General features: G+C 49.0%; 1 pseudogene across 1 annotated transcript in view; it reads left to right on the top strand.

Moving 5' to 3' along the window:
* Positions 1 to 12,782, top strand: part of LOC309545699 (sterol O-acyltransferase 2-like) — a 254,589-nt pseudogene that overhangs the window by 157,042 nt on the left and 84,765 nt on the right. The window contains exon 7 of the transcript XR_014226162.1: positions 5,435 to 5,501. The product of XR_014226162.1 is annotated as a sterol O-acyltransferase 2-like (transcript). The remainder of the gene's footprint in view (positions 1 to 5,434; positions 5,502 to 12,782) is intronic.

The raw sequence follows: 12,782 nt of genomic DNA, 5'->3' as shown, positions 1-12,782 counted from the left end.
TGGGGCGCATCTCATACTGCCGAGGATTTGATGGTGCTTCAGTCTGCCTCCTGCCTGTTCCCAACTCCTCATACTCCTCATCCTGCCTTTAGGGTACAAAAAATTGTAATCGGGGCCTAGATTGTGTTTGTACGTGTGAGATACACCGTTTTGTAAAATTTCTCCTATTCCGCTATTCAATATACACCCTGTTTGAGTGTAAAAAATTAAATTGCGGGATAGTCTGTACCGGTACATGGGAGATACACCTTTTTAAATTTGTTTGGCGCATCTCCTTCTACCGCCGAGGATTGCAGGGCGCTTCAGTTTTTGCTCCTGTTCCCAACTCCTCCTACTCCTCTTCCTCATCCTGCCTTTAGGGTACAAAAAATTGTAATCGGGGCCTAGATTGTGTTTGTACGTGTGAGATACACCGTTTTGTAAAATTTCTCCTATTCCGCTATTCAATATACACCCTGTTTGAGTGTAAAAAAATAAATTGCGGGATAGTCTGTACCGGTACATGTGAGATACACCTTTTTAAATTTGTTTGGCGCATCTCCTTTTACAGCCGAGGATTGCAGGGCGCTTCAGTTTGCCTCCTGTTCCTAACTCCTCCTACTCCGCTTCCTCATCCGGACAGCGTAACACCTTCACCACCAACTTCAGCACGGCCAGGAGTAAACGACAGCAGGCAGTTTTAAAACTTGCCTGTTTGGGGGACAAACCACACACCGCGCAGGAGTTGTGGAGGAGCATGGAACAGCAGACAAATGAGTGGTTGCTGCCAGCGAGCCTCAATCCCGGCCTGGTGGTGTGCGATAACGGGCAAAATCTCATAGCAGCTCTGGGCCTAGCCGGTTTGACGCACATCCCTTGCCTGGCGTATGTGCTGAATTTGGTGGTGCAGAGGTTCCTTAAAAACTACCCCGATATGTCAGAGCTGCTGCAGAAAGTGCGGGCCGTCTGTGCGCACTTTCGGCGTTCTCACCCTGCTGCTGCTCGCCTGTCAGCGCTGCAGCGTAACTTCGGCCTTCCCGCTCACCGCCTCATATGTGACGTGCCCACAAGGTGGAACTCCACCTTGCACATGCTGCAAAGACTGTGCGAGCAGCAGCAGGCCATAGTGAAGTTTCAGCTGCAGCACGCACGCGTGAGTCGCTCTGCGGAACAGCACCACTTCACCACCAATAACTGGGCCTCCATGCGAGACCTGTGTGCCTTGTTGCGCTGTTTTGAGTATTCCACCAACATGGCAAGTGCCGATGACGCCGTTCTCAGCTTAACTATCCCACTTCTATGCCTCCTTGAAAAAACAATTCGGGCGATGATGGAAGAGGATGTGGCACAGGATGAGGAGGAGGAGGAGGAGGATGAAGAGGTAACATTTCCAAGGCTTTCAGGGCAGTCATTCGCAAGGGGCTCCGAGGGTGGGTTCCTGCACACACAAACGCCAGGGACACAATTGTCCAGCAGGGGCACAGTTCTGGAGGATGAGGAGGAGGAGGAGCTGGAGATGGAACCATGTTCACAGCAGGGTGGCACCCAGGCCAGCTCATGGCCATCACTGGTGCGTGGCTGGGGGGATACAGAGGACACGGACGATACACCTCCCACAGAGGACAGCCTTTCGTTGCCTCTGGGCAACCTGGCACACATGAGCGATTACATGCTGCAGTGTCTCCACAACGACCGCCGAGTTGCCCACATTCTAACTTGTGCTGATTACTGGGTGGCCACGCTGCTGGATCCCCGTTACAAGAACAACATACCGTCCTTAATTCACTAACTGGAGTGCGATCTCAAGATGCGCGAGTACAAGCGCACGCTGGTAGACGCGATGCTGCTGGCATTCCCACCTGACAGCGGGGCCACAGTGGAAGCACAAGGCAGAGGAGGAGGAGGAGGAGGAGGAGGAGGAGGAGGAAGAGGTCGCCAACGCAACCAGGGCACCGCCAGCACCTCAGAAGGCAGGGTTAGCATGGCCGAAATGTGGAAAAGCTTTGTCAGCACGCCACAACAAACAGCAGCACCAGCAGCTCATATGGAATGTCTTAGCAGGAGGCAGCATTTCACCAACATGGTGGAGCAGTATGTGTGCACACGCCTAGACGTACTGAATGAGGGGTCTGCCCCCTTCAACTTCTGGGTCTCCAAGTTGGGCACATGGCCTGAGCTTGCCCTTTACGCCTTGGTGCTGGCGTGCCCTGCAGCCAGTGTATTATCTGAACGGGTATTTAGCACGGCTGGGGGCGTTATCACAGACAAGCGCAGCCGCCTGTCCAGAGACAATGTGGACAAGCTCACGTTCATTAAAATGAACCAGGCATGGATCCCACGGGACTTTTCCGTACCTTGTGCAGAATAGCGATGGATACCGACCTTACCCAGCCATTGTTCCATTTTTGCTCTTTCTCACTCTTTTGGGGTGTACCCTCATTTAAAATTTGTGAAAAGAAGCAGTGTTGGCTACCTCGTCCTCCTCAGGGCCAGATTAACGTAGGGGCTATTGGAGCTGCAGCTCCAGGCCCCTACCTTTATATAGGCCCCGGGTTGGCCATATTCACTGTTACCGCTCTTCTGTCACTTGTAAACACAGAAGTCTGGCTTCTATGCTCGCTTCCCCAGGCAGCTCCCTCAGAACCTCCCCACACAGCACGAAGGCCGGACAAGGAGGGACAGTTGCCGATGCATGGATGTGTTTATGGGCTTCAGAGACAGCATCCCATGTGGAATTAGGCATGCATGGCTGCACCCTTCCTCCTCTGGGTGCATGCCAAGGCACGGCCCTTAAGGCCCTTCAAAATCCTCAGCACCAAGCCCATGATGCTCTTAATCCGGCCTGGTCCTCCTCCACCGCCGCTTCCACCTACACCGCCCATAGGTGTGCGCAGCCTATTGCATTATATTATATTAAATACACATGCATGTGTTTGCCTACATGTACATGGCCCCGATACATTACTCTCCCTGCTGGCAAAGAGAAATAGAGCAGAGCAGGTCCGAGGGAGATCTTTCCCATCTCCTCACTGGCAAACAGAGCGATAATGCTATGTGCCCTAGGTGATTAGGGTGTGCCCAGGTACACCCGGCACACCCTGTGCACACGCCTATGACACCGCCACATCCACCACCACCTCAACCTCCCTCCTACTCCATATGGGCCTTGTCCTTCAGAGATGAAGAACATTGTTTTATTTTTCTGTTTTTTTTTTTTGTTGTTTTAAGTTATTTCCCTATCCACATTTGTTTGCAGAGCACTTGCCATGCTCTTAACTACGTTTTGCTGCCATTTGCAGCAGTCTAGCCCTTTCCATTGGTGTTTTAGAGCCATTTTAGTGCCTGAAAGTTCGGGTCCCCATTGACTTCAATGGGGTTCGGTGTCCGGGAAAAGTTCAGCAGAAGTCCGGGACACGGACCCGGACTTTTTTTTAAAGTTCGGCCGAACCCGCCGAACACGGACATCCAGGTGTCCGCTCAACTCTAGACATGGATATTGGGTGCAGTTGTATGCTGTTGTAATGGCAGCCATAGTCTCTGGTGAGTGTTCACTTCACAAGGAGGTGGTGGCTGACTTTTGAACATATTGGAAAAGATTTATTTTAATTTAGGTGTTGGATCTTCTCTGTATCACTTCTTCACAAGACTTGATTTTTGGATTGAGACTTTCTTTTCACGGATAATTGATTTTACTATTGATGGACACTTGCACAGCTGTTTTATTTTTGTTGAATCAACAATATATTTATTGTAAATATTGGCGCTGCACATTTTATTAACGTTAAAAAAGCATGTTGAAGTGGTAGGCGCTTTAATGTATGTTAAAGTTTTACCTCTGCACTATAAATGTCCCATGTGAGCCCTGTTGGTGAAACAGATGATTGCCGTTTACTACTATTGTCACTATCTTCAAGTTTTTACTTTATCAGTATGACAACAATGGTAGCCAATTGTTTAAAATTATACAGGTGACAGATCTCAAGTTATTGTGTGTTTATTTGCGTGTTCATGTCATCATCACCAGAGGCATAGTGTAGTTCTATATACACAAGATGGCGACATCGAAGCAAGAGAAGGATTTTTGTGTACTTGAATATACACAAATGGGAGCTTTTGCCTTGCAGGAAGGAACAATTCACCAGTGTGGCTCTTGCAGGGAGATTGTTAGGAAGCACAACATGTCTTACGGCCAGACATTTCTGGACTATTACATGAAGGCTGTCTCTTAAAAAGGGTAATATGTGCCATTCAGGCAAAAAGCAGCATATGTTAGAAGTCAACATGTTTTTAATATCCGATATTTCTGGACTGTTGAGACCTGGTTATACTGAAACCATCTGGTTATGGCTGGGGTAGCCTGGCTGGAATGCCAGCAAAGCAAGATATCCCAGCAGGGTGTATATAGCAGAAGGGTTGCTTATAAGGTCTTTATCTGGGAGAGGATTCATACATACCCACTGATGGTGGGGTATGGGAATAAGAGAGCATGAGCTCAGACCTTCTGGTGGTGTGAAGATTACAGTGCCTAATTGCCTAGTTTTCAACCAGAATATCAAAGGGACCAGATGTGGACTGGAATGCTGACCTGGGTCAAGAAGTTTGATGGTAATATAGCAGTGTCACCTGGTGGAGACAGCAACATACTTCATGGAGGAACCAGGGTAACACGTTACTTCCTGGTGACTAGAAACAACAGCCCCTTATAATTTACAGATGGTCGCTCATTGGACATAGGACTACACTGGGCGGGTAGGGGGTGTTTATGTGGGTTGTGTCTGTGACACCCCACTTTTTACTGGAGTCTAGCACACATACAGAACACTGAGGAAGGACTTGCATAACTTATTATCTCTGCTCTTTTGTTTTATATGCTCTGTATTACTATTCTTAGAATTCCATGTTAGTGTTATATTTTCTTTGTAAAAAAACAAAAAAAATATACCTTTACTCCTTTGAGCATTGTGTTAATTTGTTTTAGCTAATATTGTTATTATATCACTATTAATATTGATAGAGTTATTATTGCATTATTATTGATAGACAAGCTAATTATAGGACCAGCCAAGATCAGACATTTTTCTAATTTAAGGGGGAAGTCAAAACCACCTCCTATTTATTTCAGAGATTATTGGTTAGCATCTGTGCCCCCGGGCAAAGATGGGGATCACAGTGAAGCTTACCATGTGATGCCTCATCCTTTACTGCATCTTCATCAGCATCTCCCTTGTCCCTGCTGTGAGTGCAGGGCAGGCAGGGATTTGTGAGAGCCAACGAGAGGAAAGCTGTCCTTGTAAATTGAGAAGGCTTCTGTGTTTGTAAGTGGCAGTGGGGAGCTGAATAATAACCTGGGTGTGAGGGCCACATGAAATGGCCTGGCAGGCTGCATTCAGCCCACTGGCCTTATGTTTGACACGTGTTCCATATCCCTAAGTCTGAGCTTGTTTTCTTCATACAGGCTCGATTGCTTATGAAGAGTTATTCGTTTTTAAGAGAGGTAGTTCCAACTGTCTTACAGAAGGAAAGTAAGTATGAGCTTTGTTTTAAAAAAAGAAACAAATGTATCCTCTCTTACATCTAAATAGACATCTGTCTGAATAACCTTTCTTTTAGGCTGCATTTACACACAGTGGTGTATTTAGGTTTTGTGCTGCCCTAGGCCTGATTAAACTTGTGCACCCCCCAATTTAAATATGACTCACCGCTTCCTGCTAAGGCCACACCCCTTCATGTTTAAGATCCCCCCCCCCCCATCTGCAAATCACACCCCTTCTTCTTTAGGCTTCACCAACGCAGTGGCTGGTGTGAATGGACCCTAAGCTGTGTTGAGAGGCTTTTGCTTGCTTCAAGTAGGTTTTTCATACCTATGTAAGTCTGTTGGAATGCAAAATCTGCATTAAGCACAGGTGAATGCAGGTCAAAAGATGGTGAAGTGCACCTGTCAATGAATTCTGAATGATCACGGAAACATCTCAAACTAATGTGAGAACAAATGCCAGTGCTAAGTGATAACAAAGGCACTTTCAGTGGTGGAAGTGCACATATTCATCCGCTAAAATACCCCTAAATGACATCACATTGGGCCAGCAGATAGGGTTGGGCTAAATCCATATTTGTGGATTATTGGACATACAATGCTGATGTGACAACACAGGTACCGCTTTTGGCTGTCAGTGCCACTTATCTCAGGAGGAACACCGGGGATGGGGACCTGCCCAACTAAAGTTCCATTTCCAAAGTGGTCATGTGACGTGACACAAACCAGTTTAATAGTCAAAGAATTAGGACCCAATCAGGCCAAAATTTGTCCCAAAATATGTCAACACACAGACTTAAAGCGCTTTTACCTGTGTATGTTAAATTGCAATACATTTTGTAAAATAAAACAGACAAAAAAAACCATGAGCAAAAAAAAGTACATGTTTCATCTTTACTTCTCATCCAGAAGACTACAAAAGCCGGGTATGCCGCAGTGGAGGGTAGGTGGATCATTAGGCTGCTAAAACCTGCTGCCAGTGCCACACTTACTAGTATTGGCGGCCGCCAGTTGTATTAAGTACGGCCACTGGTCTGTCCAAATGTCCAGCCAGTCATCGGCCGCCGGCCAGTATTATCATACTGGCAGCAGTGTGGCTGCTTTAATGGGGGCACCAGACCGATTTGCCTCCTAGGCCCTGCCACCTGGCCCAGTCTGACCTATAAGACTGGCAAGCGATAGGGAGTCTTTTCATGCAGGAGGCGGCTATTTATTTCATGCGGGGGCAGCTCTTTTGTCGCCCCCCCCTGCAAAGTGCTGCCCTAGGCCTGGGCCTTGTTGGCCTAGGCCAAGATACAGCATTGTTTACACATGGGCGTTTTGAATCACGGACAGAATCGCCACGATTCTGCCTGTGATTTCAAGACGCCCAGGTGTTAATGACAAATCGCTCAACTCACATTTTAGATGTCAGTCATTTTTAATGACAAATCGCTCAACTCACATTTTAGATGTCAGTCATTTTAATGACACCTAAAAACGCAGTGCAGTTCTGCCGCAATTGTCACAAATCACACAACGCACGTTTTAGATGCCATTCATTTGAATGGCACCTTAAAACACAGTGCGGTTCTGCTACAACTGTCGCGTAATAAATCGCGCTGCAATCACTGCAAACAGCATCGCGTGAAGCTGGTCATCCCAAAAAAGTTCAGGAGTTTCTTTTGGATGACCTGCTTCATGCAATGCGGTTTGCAGCGATTGCAGCGCGATTTATTACGCGACAGTTGCAGCAGAACCGCACTGTGTTTTAAGGTGCCATTCAAATGAATGGCATCTAAAACATGCGTTGTGTGATTTGTCATTAACACCTGGGCATTTTAAAATTTTAGGCAGAATTGCCCAATTCTGCCTATGATTCAAAACGCCCATTTGTGAATAAATAAACAAGCAAAAAATTTGGGGGAGCATACCCATGTATTTCTAAAGCTGGTGCAGCTATGAACCAAGAGACATGCATATTAAAAAAGAATAGCGCACACATGCAAAAGAAATTACTACCAAAGCAAGGAGTATTATCTTCAAGGGTTAGAAAGGCTGGATTCATCTCTTTTTTATAGATAGTGTAGGACCCACTGATAATGGGGTACTTTGACGTAGTGGTGGGCTTGAGCACTATATGGCCATATGGTGGGACCAAATCCCCATTTTTATTCATGGATTGTCTTCAAATTTGGTAGTAATTTCTTTTGCATGTGTACGCTATTTTTTTTTAATATGCCCATTTGTGAATGCAGTGATCTTTTATGGGAAACTGCTACTAACCTCATCAGTCCACCAACAAAGTAGAATGCCAAGTTTTTTGTATTTGTTACAAGAATATGGAACATATCCTACTTGTAAAAGCCCCATTTAATAAAACTGTTCATATAAACTATTTAATCTGTTTAAAGAAAGGTTAGGAATTTTCTTCTTTTGCTGTTTTTTCCCTTTGCATATTTTGCTAACTTTCCCATTTATAATTTATCTTGTGGCATTTCTTTTTGTACAGATCTCCCACTCCCTCCCCCAACACCTAGCTCTAGAAGATCACCTTTTGCAGGTTCTGCTCAATTGGTGAACTGTACGTGAAGAACTACTTGTTTTGTAGCACAGATGTTTAAAGCGTTTTGGTGCTTATCAATGCAGACACAAAAGTCTTTGGTAGGGTTGAGCGGACACCTAGATGTCCGTGTTCGACGGGTTCGGCCGAACTTTAAAAAAAAGTCCGGGTCCGTGTCCCGGACTTTTACCGAACTTTTCCCGGACACCGAACCCCATTGAAGTCAATGGGGACCCGAACTTTAAGGCACTAAAATGGCTCTAAAACACCAAAGGAAAGGGCTAGAGTGCTGCAAATGGCAGCAAAACGTAATTAAGAGCATGGCAAGTGCTCTGCAAACAAATGTGGATAGGGAAATAACTTAAAACAACAAAAAAAAAACAGAAAAATAAAACAATGTTCTTCTTCATCTCTGAAGGACGAGGCCCATATGGAGTAGGAGGGAGGTTGAGGTGGTGGTGGATGTGGCGGTGACATAGGCGTGCGCACAGGGTGTGCTGGGTGTGCCTGGGCACACCCTAATCACCTAGGGCACATAGCATTGCCAGTGAGGAGATGGGAAAGATCTCCCTGGGACCTGCTCTGCTCTATTTCTCCTTGCCTACAGGTACATGGCCCCGATACATTACTCTCCCTGCTGGCAAACACATGCATGTGTATTTCAACTTTGGGGTGCACACCTTAATGCAATAGGCTGCGCACACCTATGGGCGGTGTAGGTGGAAGCGGCGGTGGAGGAGGACCAGGGCCGGATTAACAGCATCATGGGCTTGGTGCTGAGGATTTTGAAGGGCCTTAGGGCCGTGCCTTGCCATGCACCCAGAGGAGGAAGGGTGCAGCCATGCATGCCTAATTCAACATGGGATGCTGTCTCTGAAGCCCATAAACACATCCATGCATCGCCAACTGTCCCTCCTTGTCCGGCCTTCACGCTGTGTGGGGAGGTTCTGAGGGTGCTGCCTGGGAAAGCGAGCATAGAAGCCAGACTTCTGTGTTTACAAGTGACAGAAGAGCGGTAACAGTGAATATGGCCAACCCGGGGCCTATATAAAAGGTAGGGGCCTGGAGCTGCAGCTCCAATAGACCCTACATTAATCTGGCCCTGAGGAGGAGGACGAGGTAGCCAACACTGCTTCTTTTCACAAATTTTAAATGAGGGTACACCCCAAAAGAGTGAGAAAGAGCAAAAATGGAACAATGGGTGGGTAAGGTCGGTATCCATTGCTATTCTGCATAAGGTACGGAAAAGTCCCGTGGGATCCATGCCTGGTTCATTTTAATGAACGTGAGCTTGTCCACATTGTCTCTGGACAGGCGGCTGCGCTTGTCTGTTATAACGCCCCCAGCCGTGCTAAATACCCGTTCAGATAATACACTGGCTGCAGGGCACGCCAGCACCTCCAAGGCGTAAAGGGCAAGCTCAGGCCATGTGCCCAATTTGGAGACCCAGAAGTTGAAGGGGGCAGACCCGTCATTCACTACATGTAGGCGTGTGCACACATACTGCTCCACCATGTTGGTAAAATGCTGCCTCCTGCTAAGACGTTCCATCTGAGCTGCTGGTGCTGCTGTTTGTTGTGGCGTGCTGACAAAGCTTTTCCACATTTCGGCCATGCTAACCCTGCCTTCTGAGGTGCTGGCGGTGCCCTGGTTGCGTTGGCGACCTCCTCCTCCTCCTCCTCTGCCTTGTGCTTCCACTGTGGCCCCGCTGTCAGATGGGAATGCCAGCAGCATGGCGTCTACCAGCGTGCGCTTGTACTCGCGCATCTTGCGATCGCGCTCCAGTGAGTGAATTAAGGACGGTACGTTGTCCTTGTAACGGGGATCCAGCAGCGTGGCCACCCAGTAATCAGCACAAGTTAGAATGTGGGCAACTCGGCGGTCGTTGTGGAGACACTGCAGCATGTAATCGCTCATGTGTGCCAGGCTGCCCAGAGGCGACGAAAGGCTGTCCTCTGTGGGAGGTGTATGGTCCGTGTCCTCTGTATCCCCCCAGCCACGCACCAGTGATGGCCATGAGCTGGCCTGGGTGCCACCCTGCTGTGAACATGGTTCCATCTCCTCCTCCAGCTCCTCCTCCTCCTCATCCTCCTCATCCTCCAGAACTGTGCCCCTGCTGGACAATTGCGTCCCTGGCGTTTGCGTGTGCAGGAACCCACCCTCGGAGCCCCTTGCGAATGACTGCCCTGAAAGCCTTGGAAATGTTACCTCTTCATCCTCCTCCTCCTCCTCATCCTGTGCCACATCCTCTTCCATCATCGCCCGAATTGTTTTTTCAAGGAGGCATAGAAGTGGGATAGTTAAGCTGAGAACGGCGTCATTGCCACTGGCCATGTTGGTGGAGTACTCAAAACAGCGCAACAAGGCACACAGGTCTCGCATGGAGGCCCAGTTATTGGTGGTGAAGTGGTGCTGTTCCGCAGAGCGACTCACGCGTGCGTGCTGCAGCTGAAACTCCACTATGGCCTGCTGCTGCTCGCACAGTCTTTCCAGCATGTGCAAGGTGGAGTTCCACCTTGTGGGCACGTCACATATGAGGCGGTGAGCGGGAAGGCCGAAGTTACGCTGCAGCGCTGCCAGGCGAGCAGCAGCAGGGTGAGAACGCCGAAAGTGCGCACAAACGGCCCGCACTTTCTGCAGCAGCTCTGACATATCGGGGTAGTTTTTAAGGAACCTCTGCACCACCAAATTCAGCACATGCGCCAGGCAAGGGATGTGCGTCAAACCGGCTAGGCCCAGAGCTGCTATGAGATTTCGCCCGTTATCGCACACCACCAGGCCGGGCTTGAGGCTCGCTGGCAGCAACCACTCATTTGTCTGCTGTTCCATGCTCCTCCACAACTCCTGCGCGGTGTGTGGTTTGTCCCCCAAACAGGCAAGTTGTAAAACTGCCTGCTGTCGTTTACCCCTGGCCGTGCTGAAGTTGGTGGTGAAGGTGTTACGCTGTCCGGATGAGGAGGCGGTAGAGGATGAGGAAGCGGAGTAGGAGGAGTTAGGAACAGGAGGCAAACTGAAGCGCCCTGCAATCCTCGGTGGTGGAAGGACATGCGCCAAATTGCTATCCGCCTCAGGCCCATCCGCCACTGCATTTACCCAGTGTGCCGTTAGGGAGATATAACGCCCCTGACCGTGCTTACTGGTCCACGTATCCGTAGTTAGGTGGACCTTGGCACAGATGGCGTTGCGCAGTGCACACCTGATTTTTTCCCCCACTTGGTTGTGCAGGGAAGGGATGGCTTGCCTGGAAAAGTAGTGGCGGCTGGGCACGACGTACTGTGGGACAGCCACCGACATAAGGTTTTTAAAACTGTGCGTCTCCACCAGACGGAATGACAGCATTTCAAAGGCCAATAATTTTGAAATGCTGGCATTCAGGGCCAGGGATCGCGGGTGGGTAGGGGGGTACTTCCTCTTCCTCTCAAGTGTTTGGGAGATGGAAAGCTGAACGCTTCCACGGGACATTGTGGAGATGGTTGTTGGTGACCCAGGTGGTGGTGTTGCTGACAGATCGTCTGTTTGCGGGGTGGCAGGTGCCGGTATCACTACAGATGTGGCTGGAGCGGCCGAGACTGCAGCAGAAGAGGAAGCAGGATGAGCCAGAGACGTTTCTTGGTTTTGAAGGTGTGTACTCCACTGCAGCTCGTGCTTTGCACTTAGATGCCTGATCATGCAGGTTGTGCTCAGGTTGAGAAGGTTCATGCCTCGCTTCAAGCTCTGATTGCACAGGGTGCAAACCACTCGTGTCCTGTCATCAGCACATTTTCTAAAGAACTTCCACGCTAGAGAACTCCTTTGAGCTGACTTTGGTGCGCTCGTTCCCTTGCTGCGTTGGGCAGTAGCGGGCGTAGTGTCTAGGGCACGGCCGCTCCGCTTCTGCACCCTGCTCCCTCTTCTGCTGTGCTGGTGGCTCTGTGCGACCACCGCCTCTTCCTCCAAACTACTCAGTTCACCTGCATGACGTTCATTCCATGTGGGGTCGAGGACCTCATCGTCCTCCACATCATCTTCCACCCAGTCTTCACCCCTGCCCTCCTTGTCGGTCTCCACAATGCTGAACGCCGCAGCAGTTGGCACCTGCGTTTCGTCATCATCGGAGACGTGCTGCGATGATCCTTGCATGTACTCATCTTGAGGAATAAGTGGTTGGGCATCGCTGCACTCAATCTCTTCCACTTCTGGGGCAGGGCTAGGTGGATGGCCCTGGGAAACCCTGCTGACAGAGTCCTCAAAAAGAATAAGAGACTGCTGTATGGCTTGGGGCTCAGACTGCTGGCCTGATTTGCAAGGGGGTGAGGTGAAAGACGGTTGGACATTGGCTGCAGGTGCCAACTCTGACCTTTCTGCAGTAGACTGGGTGGGAGACAATGTGAAGGAACTGGAGGCACTGTCAGCAGCAAACCAATCTACTATCGCCTCAACTTGTTCTGGCCTCATCACTTCTAGGGGCGTTTGATGCCCTACCAAATACTGATGCAGGTTCTGTCTACTCACACTTGAGGAAGGTGTTTCACTTGTGCGTGTAGCTGGCACAGATCGACCATGTCCTCTCCTTGCAACAGGAGCTCTACCAGCAGCACCACGACCCAGGCCACGGCCCTTATTTGACGGTCTCCTCATATTTCTGTAATTTAAGATCTTGCCCTAGAAAGGTTTTTATTGAATAGCGGAATAGAAAATATGATCCAAAAAAAGTGTATGTATATCACACGTACACAACCACACTAGGCC

The sequence above is a fragment of the Pelophylax lessonae genome (assembly GCF_965119305.1).
Source record: "Pelophylax lessonae genome assembly, chromosome: 2".
NCBI classification, from domain to species: domain Eukaryota; kingdom Metazoa; phylum Chordata; class Amphibia; order Anura; family Ranidae; genus Pelophylax; species Pelophylax lessonae.
Note: the sequence above shows the minus strand (reverse complement) of the source record. Positions and strands in the feature narration are given on the sequence as shown.